This window comes from Lepidochelys olivacea (genome assembly GCF_965140295.1).
Source record: "Lepidochelys olivacea isolate rLepOli2 genome assembly, chromosome: 1".
In the NCBI taxonomy this organism is placed as follows: domain Eukaryota; kingdom Metazoa; phylum Chordata; order Testudines; family Cheloniidae; genus Lepidochelys; species Lepidochelys olivacea.
In genome coordinates, this window is record NC_140411.1 from 135,472,014 (window position 1) to 135,490,709 (window position 18,696).

The following is an 18,696-nucleotide window of genomic DNA, read 5'->3' on the forward strand; positions in this document are numbered from 1 at the left end:
TCTCCCCTTACCCTGAGCATCTTCCAAGCACTTAGCTCAGTTACTCGCTGTTGAATATGTATACCTTACACACATATATGCATGCACACATGCACACTTTACTTAATTTGTTATAAAGTGTTTGTCTACATGGAGATGTTAGTGCACAGTAAGCTACAGTGTGAATTTAAAGCACACTAGCTACTCCATACTAATGCCCCAAGTGAACACTCTTCTAAACACTGACAGTGCCCTCAGATGATTTTGCTTAGCACATTTCCAAGGTGCATTAAGCTGATACATACAATGGGCACTCTTAGGGTGTGTCTACAGAGTTGCAGAGTTTTTGCGGCGTAAGTTTCACCGGTGGTAGGGAACCAGTGAAAGTAAAGTGTTGGTTTTGTACTCATTTAATTCCTCAGGCGTCAGAGAGCGTTTACATTAGCAGCACTTACCTCGCGGATGAAAGCAGCGCTCTAGGGCACCTATCCCACATGCAGCTCTCTCCATTTTGACTATGGGTCTTATGGGAAGGGGCGAGGGGTGGTCGCGGATCATCCTGGGTCCCTGCACAGCCTCCTCTCCCCAAATGCTGATCAGCTCCACTAGGTCAGCAATGCTCCAAGCAGGGGATCGTTTGCTCCAAGAAGCAGCCACTCTCACCTTGTCAGATAAGTGAGCACTTGCCAAGAAAACAGGAAGGGGAGTTTCAAAGTTCCCGGGGCTTTACAGCGGGAGGGGTGGAAGTCTGTTTACCCGGCGTCAGAGCAGCAGAGCTGCTGGCCAGAGTGGTCACCTAGGCATTGTGGGATATCCTCAGGAGGCTAAAAGCTCTATAAACAGGAAGAATGTCTTTACTTGCACATCACCGCAAAAGCATCACCAGTAAGAGCTGTACGCCTCTCGTGGAGGTGGTTTTCTTTTTGTGGGGAAACTTCTCAGTTTCACTGCAAAATGTCATTGGCAAGTGTAGACACTCCCATGATTTTTGCGCAAAAAAGGGACTTTTTCTGCTTTAAATGGCAAGTGTAGACATGCCCTTAGGAGTTATGTGAAGTAGCTAGTGCACACTAGGTACTGAGGACTTTTTCCTTGCATAGACAAGCCCAATTGTAGTATTGCCCAAAGTGTGCTAGACATTTTCTAAATACAGAAGAGGACAAGCTTAAAAGGCAAAGGATACAACATAGAAGGAAGTGATCAGGGTGATGATAGGACATATCTTGTTAGTTGCAAAGTTTTTCTGTTGATTTTTTTAAATCTTAAGCACACTGAAACCCCATCTCGAAATCCTCCACCCATTAATCAGCTCCATCTCCCACATCTCCTACCAGTCCCCAGCTTCAATTATATTTTCCATTTTGGCCCTTCAACCAACATTCAACCCATTTTCTCCTCATAAATGAGAAATTTGTCAGATAAATCAATAAAAAAACCAGAGTAGATGGCTTACTTAGCATAAGGAAGACGTGCCTAACTCCACTTTCTGCTTTTGAAAATCTGCCATCCTTCCCAAGTTCATTGTAAATATTATCCCAACCTTGAGCATAGCCTTTTAATAGGAAACCAGTTTCCATTTTGCAAAGATGTTTTGAACAAATTTCTATTATGGGTAAAATTTCTGAAAGCACTTAACTGAAAAATCAATGGGACTTAGGAGACTGAGTGCCTACATTACTACTGAAAATTTTATCCTATATCTTTTAAACTCTCCTCCACAACCCCGGCCCTGTCCCCACAAGTCAATGTAGGCAATCAATAACCTAAGTCCTGATCCTTAGAGCCCTGTGTGGATGAAAAATTTGTATCTGCAGCAGATCTGCAAACATGGTCCGTGGGTGTAAAGTGAATATCCACAGATTTGCAGGGCTCTAGATATAAAATTTAGACCCACATCTATCCACGATCCGCAAACCTGGTCTGCGGATAGCTGCATCCGCGGATGCGGATCTCTGCAGATATAAAGTGGATATCTGCAGATTTGCAGGACTCTAGTGATCCTGTTCACTCTCACTGACAAATTCTTCAAGGGATCCAGAATCAGGATTTAGGTTACTAATTACCTACAGCGACGGATTGAGGGTTTAAAACATGTAGCAGGTGCAACCACCAGGAATTTGAGGTGTGCACAGAGTGCAGGATACGGCCTCTAGTCATATTAGAAACTGTAAATAATAATTTTGATATAAGATTGGAATGATGATTTTATACTACAGCAGTATTTGTAATAGGTAATGGCTTTACTCCCTGCCATGTTTATGTTACAGGGTATACAACAAAGACTGTTACTATTAGCTGTACTTTTAATTAGTCATTTGTTCAAGTCCACTTGAGATACTTAAGATCAAAAGCCATTATGCTGGTGTCATAAATATAAAGGGAAGGGTAAACCCCTTTGAAATCCCTCCTGGCCAGGGGAAAGCTCCTCTCACCTGTAAAGGGTTAAGAAGCTAAAGGTAACCTCGCTGGCACCTGACCAAAATGACCAATGAGGAGACAAGATACTTTCAAAAGCTGGGAGGAGGGAGAGAAACAAAGGGTTTGTGTGTCTGTCTGTAGTTGTCTTGGCCGGGGACAGAACAGGAATGGAGTCTTAGAACTTTTAGTAAGTAATCTAGCTAGGTATGTGTTAGATTATGATTTCTTTAAATGGCTGAGAAAAGAATTGTGCTGAATAGAATAACTATTTCTGACTGTGTATCTTTTTTGTAACTTAAGGTTTTGCCTAGAGGGGTTCTCTATGTTTTTGAATCTAATTACCCTGTAAGATATCTACCATCCTGATTTTACAGGGGGGATTTCTTTATTTCTATTTACTTCTATTTTTTATTAAAAGTCTTCTTGTAAAACACTGAATGCTTTTTCATTGTTCTCAGATCCAAGGGTTTGGGTCTGTGGTCACCTATGCAAATTGGTGAGGCTTTTTATCCAACATTTCCCAGGAAAGGGGGGGTGCAAGTGTTGGGAGGATTGTTCATTGTTCTTAAGATCCAAGGGTCTGGGTCTGTAGTCACCTAGGCAAATTGGTGAGGCTTTTTACCAAACCTTGTCCAGGAAGTGGGGTGCAAGGTTTTGGGAAGTATTTTGGGGGGAAGGACGCGTCCAAACAGCTCTTCCCCAGTAACCAGTATTAGTTTGGTGGTGGTAGCGGCCTGTCCAAGGGGTAATATTTTGTACCTTGGGGAAGTTTTGACCTAAGCTGGTAAAGATAAGCTTAGGAGGTTTTTCATGCAGGTCCCCACATCTGTACCCTAGAGTTCAGAGTGGGGGAGGAACCTTGACATGGTGGCACAGTGGTGGGATTAACCTGAAATCATTTTGAGATCCAGTTGAGATTTTTTGAACTAGAAATACAGATTTTAAAAAGGAATTTTTAGGAAGTCCAGAAGGCAGCTTTGAAACTGAAAGCAGCTTGGTTTCTCTCTGCTTTGTGGCCAAGCAGAGACAAAAGGGGATTATCTTGTGAATTGCAGGTTTTCTTGCCTGGAGGCAGGGTACTTAACTCCTGCAGGGAAATTCACAGTCTTCCAACCCAGAGGTTTTTTTTTTTTTTTTCTTTTCTTCCTAAAAGTAAATAGGGGGTGTGTGCTCTACCCATTTGCCTGGAGACAAAAGTGGCAGGGTTTTTTTAGGATTTTGATTTTTTTTTTGTTTTACAAGGAGCACAGGTTTGAAAAGAAATTTTTTTCTTCTTTGGGCTGGGTAAGCAGGTTTCCAAGTAGTTGGAGGGTTTTTGCTTTAATTTGGGCCCAGAGCAGAGACAAGGGAATTGTCTTTTTCTGTAGGCTGACAATCACTATCAGAGAATAGGTATTCTATTCCAGCACAGCAAAATTTTACAGCCAAGTTTTGTTTGTTTATTTCTAAACCTCGGGTGTAAAGTTAGTTAAAAACAGAGAGGTTAGAATGGCCAAATCCTCAGCTCGACTACAGCTGGAATTAGCCAAATTTCAGGCTGAGGAAAAACAAAGGGAACATGAAAGACAGATAGAACTCATGCAGCTGAAGAAGGAACAAGAAAGGGAGGCAGAACAACACCAAGAGGCTGCCCACAAGAGGGAAATGGAGGCAAGGAAGCATGTGGAGGAGGAGAGGGAAAAAGAGAGGAAGCATGTGGAGGAGGAGAAGGAAAAAGAGAGGAAGCATGTGGAGGAGATGGAGAGGATAAAGGCCCAGCAGAATATACCAACAAACCCTAGCAATCCTTCTCCAGGTACCACTTCCCATCCCAGAAAGTTCCCCACCTACAAGGCAGGTGATGATACTGAGGCCTTCTTAGAAAACTTCGAAAGGGCCTGCCTTGGGTACAACATCTCTACTGACCAATACATGGTAGAGCTGAGGCCGCAGCTCAGTGGACCCTTAGCTGAGGTGGCAGCTGAAATGCCTAAAGAACACATGAACAAGTATGAACTGTTTAAATCCAAGGCGAGAGTCAGAATGGGGATAACACCCGAGCAGTCTCGTCGGAGGTTCAGAGCCCTAAGGTGGAAACCAGACATGTCATTTACCCGACATGCCTACCACATTGTAAAACATTGGGATGCCTGGATATCAGGAGCAAGTGTTGAATCTCCAGTAAATTTGCCCTTCCTAATGCAAATGGAACAATTCTTAGAGGGTGTTCCTGAGGAAATAGAAAGATACATCCTAGATGGGAAACCCAAAACTGTAATTGAGGCAGGAGAGATTGGAGCCAGATGGGTGGAGGTGGCAGAGAAGAAGAAAACTGGTCGCAGTTGGAGCGGAGACCAGAAGGGACCACCCCAGACCACACCCTATTACCGGGGGCCGCCCAAAGCCCCACCTACCTCCCAAAGAACCCTCCAGACCCCTTATCGTCCCACCACCCCGTTCTCCAGCAACCCTCCTCGCCCCAGTGACCCGTCAGCTGGACGATGTTTTAAGTGTAACGAGCTGGGGCATGTAAAGGCCAACTGCCCCAAGAACCCCAACAGATTACAGTTCATTGCACCGGAATCACACCAGAGGTCCACAGGCCCAGATACCTCCCAGATACCCTTGGAGCGGAGGGAAACTGTGAGTGTGGGTGGGAAGAAGGTCACCGCGTGGAGGGACACCGGAGCACAAGTGTCAGCTATCCATGCTTCCTTAGTGGACCCCAATTTATTCAACCCAGAGATCCAAGTGACGATTCAACCCTTCAAGTCCAACTCTTTCAATTTGCCTACAGCCAAGTTGCCTGTCCAGTACAAGGGCTGGTCAGGAATGTGGACTTTTGCAGTCTATGATGATTATCCCATCCCCATGCTGTTGGGGGAAGACTTGGCCAATCATGTGAAGCAGGCCAAGAGGGTGGGAATGGTCACCCGCAACCAGGCTAAACAAGCCGTGAGGCCTAGCTCTGTTCCGGAAACTTCTATCAGGACCCAGTCAGAGGTGATGGACCTGGACCCCAGGCCAATGTCTGCAACAGCAGTAGTGGATCCAGTCCCAGAGACCCAGACGGAACCAGTCCCAGAACCGGAACCAGCCGAACAACCAACACCAGACCCCGTGTCAGCACTGAATCCAGTACTTGCAACCTCAACACCAGAGGGCCCCACCGAACCTGAACTGGCAGCAGCCGATAACCCTACACAAGAGGCTCAGCCGGAGCCTGAATCCCAACATAGTACACCAGCGGAGAGCGGTTCACAGTCAACAGAAACAGCTCCATCCCCTATATCGCTTCCAGAGGGACCAAGCCTAGGTCCACAATCCCATGAGGAACTGATGTCTCCAGCATCAAGGGAACAGTTCCAGACCGAACAAGAAGCAGATGAAAGCCTCCAGAGAGCTTGGACGGCGGCACGGAGCAACCCACCGCCTCTCAGCTCTTCTAATCGATCCAGGTTTGTTGTAGAAAGAGGACTTTTATACAAGGAAACTCTTTCTGGGGGACACCAGGAAGACTGGCATCCTCAGAGACAGTTGGTAGTTCCAACTAAATACCGGGCCAAGCTCTTGAGCTTAGCCCATGATCACCCTAGTGGCCATGCTGGGGTGAACAGGACCAAAGACCGTTTGGGGGGGTCATTCCACTGGGAGGGAATGGGCAAGGATGTTTCTACCTATGTCCAGTCTTGTGAGGTGTGCCAAAGAGTGGGAAAACCCCAAGACCAGGTCAAAGCTCCTCTCCAGCCACTCCCCATCATTGAAGTTCCATTTCAGCGAGTAGCTGTGGATATTCTGGGTCCTTTTCCGAAAAAGACACCCAGAGGAAAGCAGTACATACTGACTTTCATGGATTTTGCCACCCGATGGCCGGAAGCAGTAGCTCTAAGCAACACCAGGGCTAAAAGTGTGTGCCAGGCACTAGCAGACATTTTTGCCAGGGTAGGTTGGCCCTCCGACATCCTCACAGATGCAGGGACTAATTTCCTGGCAGGAACTATGAAAAACCTTTGGGAAGCTCATGGGGTAAATCACTTGGTTGCCACTCCTTACCATCATCAAACAAATGGCATGGTGGAGAAGTTTAATGGAACTTTGGGGGCCATGATACGTAAATTCGTAAATGAGCACTCCAATGATTGGGACCTAGTATTGCAGCAGTTGCTCTTTGCCTACAGAGCTGTACCACATCCCAGTTTAGGGTTTTCCCCATTTGAACTTGTATATGGCCGTGAGGTTAAGGGGCCATTGCAGTTGGTGAAGCAGCAATGGGAGGGATTTACACCTTCTCCAGGAACTAACATTCTGGACTTTGTAACCAACCTACAAAACACCCTCCGAACCTCTTTAGCCCTTGCTAGAGAAAACTTACAGGATGCTCAAAAAGAGCAAAAAGCCTGGTATGATAAACATGCCAGAGAGCGTTCCTTCAAAGTAGGAGACCAGGTCATGGTCTTAAAGGCGCTCCAGGCCCATAAAATGGAAGCATCGTGGGAAGGGCCATTCGTGGTCCAGGAGCGCCTGGGAGCTGTTAATTATCTCATAGCATTCCCCACCTCCAACCGAAAGCCTAAGGTGTATCATATTAATTCTCTAAAGCCCTTTTATTCCAGAGAATTAAAGGTTTGTCAGTTTACAGCCCAGGGAGGAGACGACGCTGAGTGGCCTGAAGGTGTCTATTATGAAGGGAAATGTGCTGGTGGTGTGGAAGAGGTGAACCTCTCCATGACCCTTGGGCGTATGCAGCGACAGCAGATCCAGGAGCTGTGCACTAGCTACGCGCCAACGTTCTCAGCCACCCCAAGACTGACTGAACGGGCATACCACTCCATTGACACAGGTAATGCTCACCCAATTAGGGTCCAACCTTACCGGGTGTCTCCTCAAGCTAAAACTGCTATAGAAAGGGAGATCCAGGATATGTTACAGATGGGTGTAATCCGCCCCTCTGAAAGTGCATGGGCATCTCCAGTGGTTCTAGTTCCCAAACCAGATGGGGAAATACGTTTTTGCGTGGACTACCGTAAGCTAAATGCTGTAACTCGCCCAGACAACTATCCCATGCCACGCACAGATGAACTATTAGAGAAACTGGGAAGGGCCCAGTTCATCTCTACCTTGGACTTAACCAAGGGGTACTGGCAGGTACCGCTAGATGAATCTGCCAAGGAAAGGTCAGCCTTCATCACACATCTCGGGCTGTATGAATTTAATGTACTCCCTTTCGGGCTGCGAAATGCACCCGCCACTTTCCAAAGACTTGTAGATGGTCTCCTAGCGGGATTAGGAGAATATGCAGTCGCCTACCTTGACGATGTGGCCATATTTTCGGATTCCTGGGCAGACCACCTGGAACATCTACAAAAAGTCCTTGAGCGCATAAGGGAGGCAGGACTAACTGTTAAGGCTAAGAAGTGTCAAATAGGCCTAAACAGAGTGACTTACCTTGGACACCAGGTGGGTCAAGGAACTATCAGCCCCCTACAGGCCAAAGTGGATGCTATCCAAAAGTGGCCTGTCCCAAAGTCAAAGAAACAGGTTCAATCCTTCTTAGGCTTGGCCGGTTATTACAGACGATTTGTACCGCATTACAGCCAAATCGCTGCCCCACTGACAGACCTAACCAAAAAGAAACAGCCAAATGCTGTTCAGTGGACCGGAAAGTGTCAGAAGGCCTTTAACAAGCTTAAAGCGACACTCATGTCTGACCCTGTACTAAGGGCCCCAGACTTTGACAAACCGTTCCTAGTAACCACAGATGCATCCGAGCGTGGTGTGGGAGCAGTTTTAATGCAGAAAGGACCTGATCAAGAATTCCACCCTGTAGTGTTTCTCAGCAAAAAACTGTCTGAGAGGGAAAGCAACTGGTCAGTCACTGAAAAAGAATGTTATGCCATTGTCTACGCTCTGGAAAAGCTACGCCCATATGTTTGGGGACGGCGTTTCCACCTGCAAACCGACCATGCTGCACTAAAGTGGCTTCACACCGTCAAAGAAACTAACAGAAAACTTCTTCGGTGGAGTTTAGCTCTCCAAGATTTTGATTTCGACATCCAACACATCTCAGGAGCTTCTAACAAAGTGGCTGATGCACTCTCCCGTGAAAGTTTCCCAGAATCAACTGGTTAAAATCGTCCTTGAGATGTGGAAAATATTGTTAGTCTTTATGTACTTGGTAGTATATTTAGAGATGCATGTGTCTTATTAACTCTGTTTTCCTAGAGCTCCAGGAAGAAATCCCAGCCAGTGTTTCACCCTAGCTGAGATTTGGGGGGCGTGTCATAAATATAAAGGGAAGGGTAAACCCCTTTGAAATCCCTCCTGGCCAGGGGAAAGCTCCTCTCACCTGTAAAGGGTTAAGAAGCTAAAGGTAACCTCGCTGGCACCTGACCAAAATGACCAATGAGGAGACAAGATACTTTCAAAAGCTGGGAGGAGGGAGAGAAACAAAGGGTTTGTGTGTCTGTCTGTAGTTGTCTTGGCCGGGGACAGAACAGGAATGGAGTCTTAGAACTTTTAGTAAGTAATCTAGCTAGGTATGTGTTAGATTATGATTTCTTTAAATGGCTGAGAAAAGAATTGTGCTGAATAGAATAACTATTTCTGACTGTGTATCTTTTTTGTAACTTAAGGTTTTGCCTAGAGGGGTTCTCTATGTTTTTGAATCTAATTACCCTGTAAGATATCTACCATCCTGATTTTACAGGGGGGATTTCTTTATTTCTATTTACTTCTATTTTTTATTAAAAGTCTTCTTGTAAAACACTGAATGCTTTTTCATTGTTCTCAGATCCAAGGGTTTGGGTCTGTGGTCACCTATGCAAATTGGTGAGGCTTTTTATCCAACATTTCCCAGGAAAGGGGGGGTGCAAGTGTTGGGAGGATTGTTCATTGTTCTTAAGATCCAAGGGTCTGGGTCTGTAGTCACCTAGGCAAATTGGTGAGGCTTTTTACCAAACCTTGTCCAGGAAGTGGGGTGCAAGGTTTTGGGAAGTATTTTGGGGGGAAGGACGCGTCCAAACAGCTCTTCCCCAGTAACCAGTATTAGTTTGGTGGTGGTAGCGGCCTGTCCAAGGGGTAATATTTTGTACCTTGGGGAAGTTTTGACCTAAGCTGGTAAAGATAAGCTTAGGAGGTTTTTCATGCAGGTCCCCACATCTGTACCCTAGAGTTCAGAGTGGGGGAGGAACCTTGACAGCTGGTTTGGTTTTTCTCCTGAACTAGCAATGCTTAGCCAAACGTAGTAGTGTTTAGAAGTGTATTCACTGTAAAATAATTAAATATTTTTTCACATTATAAAAATTATACTGTGGAAAACACGGCACATGCTAGTAGACATAGTGTTACATAGTTTTAACTTTCTTTGCTTAATTACTTCTATAAGCTTAGGAAACTAAGTATACAACTGCCACTTTGTAAACCTTTCACTTACACTGGTAATTTATTTCAAATCCTTCTAAAATTGTTTCCAGGCCTCTCTCAACCGTAGGAACTTTAAATTTTGACAGTTTATATCGCCCCAACTCAGCTTTCACGTTTGAACATCTAATCCCTCTTTTCCTCACTTTCCAGTTGTTGCCATTTGTATGGACCAATAAAAATACGTAAAAACAAGCTATTAATTCCAGTACAACTTTAATCCTACCACATAAAATCAATATAGAGAATACTAGATGTAAAATAGGAAGTGAATGAAGAATTAAGAAAAGGGAGGAGTAAATATCACTAAATGTCCATTATAGCACGAAATGAACATTGAAGGACCAAATCCTCTGTCCCACTAGGTACTCAAAGCTATCTTATTTTTCCTTTTGGGATTCTCCAAGTGTGCAGGAATGACTGGGTGGTGTAAAGGTGGTGTTCTTTTTTTATATCACTCTCTCTTAGCTTCCCCCTGCATAGGGGTCAAGGAGGAATGCTCAGAACTCTGGGTATCCCCTGGGAGCTGTTACAAGCTGGTGCACCTTAGAGCACTGAGGCTGCTCTCAATTGCGCAGGGTGCCAAACTGGCCCCAGCATAGCGGGAGATCAAGGAATGATGGAAACCCTTCTGAATGCTGAGACTGCACTATAATAATAAAATGTGGGAAACTAAGGGCTACTACGTAGCCCAGAAACAGACCTGGTAAAAAGTCTGAAAACCAGTACACTAAGCACTGGGACTCTTAATTATTATTCAATACGAAAGTCTGACTTTACTAATGACTTCAACACACAGGGTGAAATCCTGACCCCATTGAAGTCAATAGCAAAAATCCTATAGATTTCAATGGAGCCAGTGTTTCACCCACAAGATTTAACATTGTGTTATAAACATCCTAGTACAGAGTCTCCCATTATGATCAGAGTCTTTGCAATCAATACCGTTCTTAAGACATTATTACATTCTGAAGTTCTGTGTTGATATTGATTTATCTCACCCTATAGAGCTACATAAATACTTTACCTAAACACAATACACAGACTAATATTCTGTACATTCAGCTAGGGAAATCTATTAGATTTGGCAAAAGATCACACTTTAGAAACTATTATTTTAGTTGTCAATAGTTTTCAAACAGTAATTAGTTTGAATGTGACAATTTTAAAACACACACACACACACAGAGTTATCTTCCTCTCTTGCTAAATGCTCTGAACTGCCAACTGGAATCAGATGAACACAGGATACACGTTGCTAAGTTCTGCATAGCAAGACAACATGTGTAGAATACTGGAATGCTGACATCACCCACAGAGGAGAATGAATTCACACCCACACCAGAAATATATCACTAAGTAAGACGATATGATCCAGCCCCAGGGAAGATAAATATCATAGTTGTTGGCTTTCAGTCATCAGGAAAAAAAGTGTCCTACTAACATTAGTATAAGGATAAAGAAGGGATTTGGGAGCATACCCAGAGGTTAGTATTAGTAGCCCAGTGGGGAAAGTGATTTGCCACTACCTTTGTCAATGATTTCCTGAAGTCATCAGACTGCCCCAAATTGTTTCTTCAAGTTTATAAGTAAGAGCATTTTTTATCACAGAGGGCAATTATGGGCTAAATGCATAAGGGAGAAGTCTTCTGATATGGTCCTTCCATTTCCAGACAAAACTGTTTATCATGTAAAATAGATTCAACCTGTATCTACTACTTAGCATAGAGATCATTCAAGGCTTCTGAAGACCCCATCTGAACTGTCCAAATATTTGTGACCCTCTTCTTAGAGCTAATATTTGTTTGTAATAATAAATTTCAAAACAATGAGTCAAATTCAATGAAGCTGGCTCAGCCAAGAAAGCCCATTGCAGTAGATGGAAGAATTCATCTGTCCGTAGGACAGCCCCCTGTTATGAATGGTTATTCATCATTATTATCTGAGTCGCTCTTGTAACAACGGAATTGATGTTTTCAATACATCAAAGCTGATACATTATCTGATGTCAATTTTCTTATGCTTGAATCTGGTCCTATACAACTAAAGCACATGCTTTACTTTCAGAACGAGAGAGAGTGGTCACCATTATGAAAGTCAGTATTTACCTATCATCTCCAAACAGGGGTATCTGAGATACCATTGTTATGTCTTTATCTTTAAAACAGGAAAACAGCTGTAGTGTCTTAGGGCTAGTCTATATTACCATGGCACTCAGGGGTATGAAAAAACACCCCCCCAAGTGATGTAATTACATCGACAGAAGCACCAGTGTAGACAGCACTGTATCAGCGGGAGAGTTTCTCCCGCTGACATAGCTACTGCTGCTCATGGAGGTGGTTGAGTTCTCTCCCATTGGCACAGAGCAGCTACATAAGCAATCTTACAGCAATACAGCTGCACGCTGTACGCTCACTAGTTTAGACATGGCCTTAGATCCCCTCTGTTTAGAAGGTGTTGGCAAATGTTGAATTTTTAATGGCACTCTTTTGTCTACATATAATTGGGTAATAGTTCTTTATTAAATGCAAAAGTGGTGATGTTTCCATTTTAAAATGTTAGTAATGTGAACTCTTCAACCTCTGTGGGTCCTGGCTCACCATAAGAACAGCCCTACTGGGTCCATCTAGCTCAGTATCTTGTCTTCCAACAGTGGCCAGTGCCAGGTGCCCCAAATTACTTGTTCTGTTCATTCCATTCATCATCCAAAGGGAATGAACAGAACAAGTAATCATCAAGTGATCCATCCCCTGTGGCTCATTCCCAGGTTCTGGCAAACAGAGGCTAGGGACACCATTCCATGTCGTCCTGGCTAATAGCCATTGATGGACCTATCCTCCATGAATTTATCCAGTACTTTTTTGAACCCTGTTATGGTCTTGGCCTTCACAACATCCTCTGGCAATGAGTTCCACAGGTTGACTGTGCATTGTGTGAAGAAATACTTCCTTTTATTTGTTTTAAACCTGCTGCCTTTTAATTTCATTTGGTGACCCCTAGTTCTTGTGTTATGAGAAGTAGTAGACAACACTTCCTTATCTACTTTCTCTACACCAGTCATGATTTTATAGACCTCAATCATATCTCCCCTTAGCCATCTCTCTTCCAAGTTGAAAAGTCCCAGTCTTATTAATCTCTCCTCATACTGAAGCTGTTCCATACCCCTAATAATTTTTGTTGCCCTTTTCTGAATCTTTTCCAATTCCAATATATCTTTTTCAAGATGGGGCGACCATGTCTGCACATAGTATTCAAGAAGTGGGAGTACCATGGATTTATACAGAGGCAATATATTGATATTTTCTGTCCTATTATCTATCCCTTTCTTAATTATTCCCAGCATTCTGTTCACTTTTTTGACTGCCACTGCACATTGAGTGGATGTTTTCAGAGAACTATCCACAATGACTCCAAGATCTCTTTCTTGGAGCAAGAAAGGTGAAGTATGATCTCCAATACTATTATATTCAGTGGGAAAGAATTGGCAACCCATACAAACAGGACCTAGCTAACCTGCTTTTATCATGGGTGTGCACAATATTGCCAAAATCAAGTTTTAAAAGTAATGAGATTTTAAAATTAGTACATTTCGAGTTCTTTATTTACTTTTAGGCTTTTGAGCCTAAGGGTTCTTGTTTTCAAACTTTTATCTGCAATCACCTGGATTAGAAACTTAATTTAAAAAAAAAAATGAAAGCTGAGATTCTCATGTAATCTCATGACTCCAACTGTTTGGCCTTTATAAGAAAAAGATCAAATATCACAAGACTCACAATAAGATTGGATGAGTTAGCAATGTGTGTGTACTTATATACAGGGATATCTGTGCACTGTTCATGCATCTCTATTTAGCAGAATAAATTTATAAATGAAAACAATCCGCATTTGCCAGTTTAATCCCTGCAACTGAGTTATAGCATTAAAAATGATTATATCTACACTATTCACGTCCACTTTTTCTCTTACCTGATCCATTACAATAAAATGTTGGATCACTCAACTTTTTAGCAGCCTTTGAAGCCTGTAATTCAATGTAAACCACTCTTTGTAGTGTATCAGTGACAGCTCCCCTGATTCAAAACAATACTTTATGTAAAATCTGCCATTGCCTAAAGAAAAGACCTTTGGACTTAAAATAAAAATTAATTTGTTGGTCAAATGAAAAAGCTATAGTACTAATCTATATGTTATGGTTGGCTGGAAAACAACAATTCTGTTTCATGGGGGGTGGAAAAAAACGAATTCCAAAATTTGTTTTTCTTCTAAGGCACAACAAAAATGAGACCTTCTGAAATTTTTCGCAAAAAGGCACAAGTGCAAGAGACCCACCCCAAGAGCTCGGTAGTTCAGGCACTTGTCTGGGATGTGGGGAACCCTGGTTCCTGCTATGATTCAGGAAGAATAGAGACTTGAACCTCCCACCTCTCAGGTGAGTGCCCTAGCAACCAGTCTATTCTGGTGTCTCTTGCATTCTCATCTGCAACCTGAGACGCCTTCCTGACAGCATGTTTGGCTGAAACCCGCAAGTTTCACAAAACACATTGGTTTCAACAAAAGAGCATTTTTGGATGGGAAAAAGTTTCATCAGTTTACTATACCCCAACATTACAGGTTATCCATTCCATTGAGGCTGGATTTCTGCAATGCCCTGTAAACGTGGCCATTTTTCAGGATAACTGGAAACTTCAGCTTTCACAGCACATGGCTACTCACTTACACTACTTCTCACAAGGAGCATATTATATCAGTTGCTCCGCAGTTGACTAGTTTCCAGTTTTGTTTCCAGCTGCAACTGAACTCCGCAATTCCTCTCTGAAAGATTTTAAGTTTTGCTGACCTTCAGCCCCGTTGCAATCAGGCTTTTCTCTGAATTGTGGGAGTGGGGGTGCTGAATTTTGTGGGAGGTTTTTATGGTAAGGGGAGTTTTCTTTGAGTCATTTGAGTTTGTGTTGTTATTCACTCATGTTGCCATTATTTTACAACAGATGTACAGCACAGACACCTAGAACTGGTAACAGGCATACTTCATATATTGAAAAATAAATAAATACCTCTTATGAAGAATTTTTCAACTCATGTGCTACATAACTGCTCCACCCATTCATGTTTGTCCTCACACCTATGCTGCTCATGCGTTCTCTCTCTTTCTCACATTCCCCCACCTGCCCTGTCCTGCTCATTGATTTATAAAGTAGGAGGAATTGTAACACTCTGAGTAGTCAGTTGCAACTTTTGACAAGGACCCAATGTATTCCAATATTTGGCACTGTGATATCTTCTGTATTCCAATTCCCAACCACAACAAGCAGCTGCTCTAATAATTCCGCTGCTCAAAAAAACCCTGCACAGTTCACTCTCAGAGCAGAACTTATATTGAAAATCATAACAGTGGCCACTAGCTCAAATGTATGCAATATAGAGTGAAGGCTGATGGGCACTCACAAGTGCTCCCATTTTATCAGTTTGCCCTTGTTTATGCATTGAATTAGCGCTGGCTCCTTTTGGGCTGATTTCTCCTGCATTTGGGGATCATGCAGCACATATGAAAGGTCACCACTTCCATGTTACTTGGTGAAAACATGTTTACAAAATTGTACCTGCTTATTTGCAGTTATGGACATATGATGCTAAAACTAGATTGATGGCTCACTGTACAAATATTTGCTCTGACACCAAAGCCGATATAGTGTTCCTTGATTTTCTTTTCAGTAAATAGGTTATAGTTCCATAAAAACAATATAGAAAAATTAAAAATAAATAAAATTTAAAACATTATACATCAGCAGGAAGTATCAAGAGAGGAATCTTTTATAAATTACCCTCTAATCTCAGGTACCCCAAATTGAGACTGTGTGCCTGCTAACTCGGCTGTAATTTCATTCTTTGCTTTAAGCAGCTCATTTATTTTGGACAGGAAGAGGGAAAACTAGCCCATAAGTTCCCAATGTTATGAAAAACAGAAACAATTGCTAGAGTTACAAGCTCCTCCAGGACTGAGCCAACAGATGAACAGCTCTTACTCTACACTACAAATCATTGCAACTAACTGGAATTTAGAGAGACGTGAAGGCAGTTTAGCTAGTCTATAAAACACAAGGCTTACAGGATATAGTGTTTTGCACAACTGAATCTATGCATTAATAATTGTATATTTTGGGGTTACACAGCCTTCACGCACACTTAGAAAAACAATGAACTTACACAGATTTCAAAGCAACTCAACATCTGATTAAGCCATTTAAACAAAATCAACCGAAACATACGCCACGATCATTACATGGATTTTGGTCCTCTCAGGCTAGCTATGAAAACATGCAAGATCATGAAACTATCATTAAAAATAAAAGGTCTTTGAGAGCCTTTAGTTTGTTGAGGGAATACATTTCAGAGCCTGCTAAGTGGTGGGCACAAACTAAGTGCCAATTTTTTTCTTACTAAGCAAGAAGCGTTTGTTTTCTTAAAATTTAGCTACAGCAAATAAAAATTAAAATGCAGTTAAGTTAGAGTCATTGCATACACTCCATTACAGTTATCTCTAGCACACTACATATATACAGATTTTGTTTGCTTACCCATTAACTAAATTCTGCTGCCTCTCCGGTGTCTTTTCTAATTTGATCAAACCACACTTGGAACAAGAACTCGATTTAGAATTTTTGTAAAAAATAATGCAGTTTTCCTGAAACTATGTATCAAGTGTCTGAGAAATAGTCCAGCTGGAGCAACTATGACTCCCACAATACCTTTTGTTCCAGAGACTTCTACTATCATTAATCTTAAGAAACCAAAAATAATTTAAAATAAAATAAAATAAAACAACCTTTTTATTTGACTGCTTCAAAGTAAGCTCAGTAAGTTCAGGGAGTTATGTCATGAAGTGAGCGTGTGTGTGAGAGCGAGTGACACAGGGAGAGAAGCAGACAAATTGCAACTGGATTCCCTGCTTCTTATTTCAATGGGATTGTTTTGAAGAAGTACAAGGAGTGGTTAAGAAGGGGCATGTCTCCCTCCTCTCTTCCCCCATTAAAAAAAAAAAAAAAACCTTCTTCCTCAGGGCTGTACAAACTCATAACTGGACTGTAACTGTGCAAGCTTTCCTTATTAGGAATATATCAAAGAATGTTGGACGCATCTGGTAAAATCACTTTGAGCATGTTAAGATGCATTTGATGTTTTCTCTGTCCTTCCAAAAAATGTTTTCTAAACCTCCTCTGCCCTAACAAGCAAAACCTCCACTCCAAACATCTTTTAAACAAAAGCAACACTGAGGCTAAGTATTTTATGGTTTGCTAGGGGAAAAATTCCTTGATAAAGATTTTGCTTCCTAAATAAAGTCTGTTGTATTCACAGTCTATGAGTACTATACTGCCATTTATAAAATGCAGCCTAATTAAAAACAAACTCTGAATCACCAGTTATGTTAATTGCAGTTCTATTCCATGTGGTAACTTACCAAATCACCACGATAAATGACATCTTTGTTTCTCAGCTGATATGACTTTACCTCATAAAACTGCTCTCCCAACAAAAGGAAGACAAAGATTCCAGTTCACAGGGATTGACTGTATATCATCATCAAGTTTATTGGTATTGAAATAAAAGTTTATTTGTATGGCTCCTAATCAAATTCAGAGCCCACCCTAGGCAAAGCCACACCGTTAAGACTGTTAATGCACATCAGCAATTTCAGGGAAAAGAGATTAAAATAACACTGAAGGATAAAATGACATTTTAAAATTGGAAACCCAGGATACTTTAAAGCTAAAGTAAAATATTTTAAAAATCAACAACATTGGAAAAGATGGAAATATACCCAAATGTGGTTAACTCTTTCCTCCAACACTGCCTTGAGAACACTAGAAAATTTGAAATCACCTTATCCATACAGAAAAAATAGCTTCATATCATCAGTGAACTTGTAAAAATACATCCTTCTTTTTGTTGTAAAAGAACCATGCCTTCTCATGAAGGCAATTTGACAATTCAGACATTGAAAAGGCAGCGCAACAGAGGCAATAATGCCTCACTGTTTGCATAGGGTAAAATTCATCCCTGTGCAGCACCAGGACTATGCACCACTCAAGTCTCATTTCAGTCCTGTGTCGTGAGGCCAAGGCACCAACATCCTTCTCGAGCCCTTTGGGTATTATGCAACCAATGTTAAGCTGTCATTATGCATGCAGTCAGTCATAATTCATATAAAACCTCAGACTGAGAGTATAAATCATTACATTAGAGCTGGCTCAAAATCTTCCAACAGAACGTTTTTCTGTCAGAAAATATCAATTTATTGAAACTGAAATGCTCCGAAAATACCTAGCTGTAGTGCTAGCATCCTTTACACCTTAGTTCTTAACTGGTTGTGCATCTTACGTATTGCTTTTGTTTAAAGGATATCAACATAAAGTTTGACTTAGGATAGGAGAGGAGGCTGCTTGAAAAATAATTAAGGAACTGACTACCTTAGAAGGATGCCTGACCTCTCTGCTCTACTATTAATGCCAGCTTCAATCACCTCATTCTCCACTTCTGCCCCAAGCATCTTCATGCATCCTTCCACGTTCCTCTGTATGTGTGGAACATTTCCCCCCAAACTTATCAATAAAGACCTGTCCTCCTTCAGAAGGCCCAAGCTAGGTCAACATTTTCAAATCTGCCATATGCTTTCCACTATGAACTGCTTTCCAGTAAATTACCTTTCAACTTCACTAAGTATTCTATTGTAACAGCCTACAGAGTCAGTTAGGAGTGCATGGTTTTCACTATGCTGCATACTATGGTAACTAATTCATCCTCAGAAACATTAAAGAGAGAAACAGATCCTTCCCTCCAAGAGCATGATCCAAAGCTCGTTGAAGTTCTTTGACTTCAAGGGCTTTCAGGCAAGCCCCAAAAGCATAT

The 18,696-nt window shown here is 42.1% G+C and overlaps 1 protein-coding gene and 1 long non-coding RNA gene across 6 annotated transcripts in view; one reads left to right on the top strand and one right to left on the bottom strand.

Moving 5' to 3' along the window:
* Positions 1–18,696, bottom strand: part of ARHGAP6 (Rho GTPase activating protein 6) — a 510,120-nt gene that overhangs the window by 111,706 nt on the left and 379,718 nt on the right. Inside the window, exon 1 of one of the 5 annotated variants that reach the window (XM_084643364.1) lies at positions 16,368–16,439. The exons of the other annotated variants lie outside the window; for them this stretch is intronic. The gene's annotated coding sequence lies outside the window, so the exon portion shown is untranslated. Of the gene's footprint in view, positions 1–16,367; positions 16,440–18,696 lie in introns of those variants that run through there. 5 annotated transcript variants of the gene reach the window in all.
* Positions 8,135–18,696, top strand: part of LOC311528412 — a 33,693-nt gene continuing 23,131 nt past the window's right edge. Inside the window, exons 1-2 of the long non-coding RNA XR_014713599.1 lie at positions 8,135–8,895; positions 14,063–14,224. This is a non-coding gene — a long non-coding RNA (uncharacterized lncRNA). The remainder of the gene's footprint in view (positions 8,896–14,062; positions 14,225–18,696) is intronic.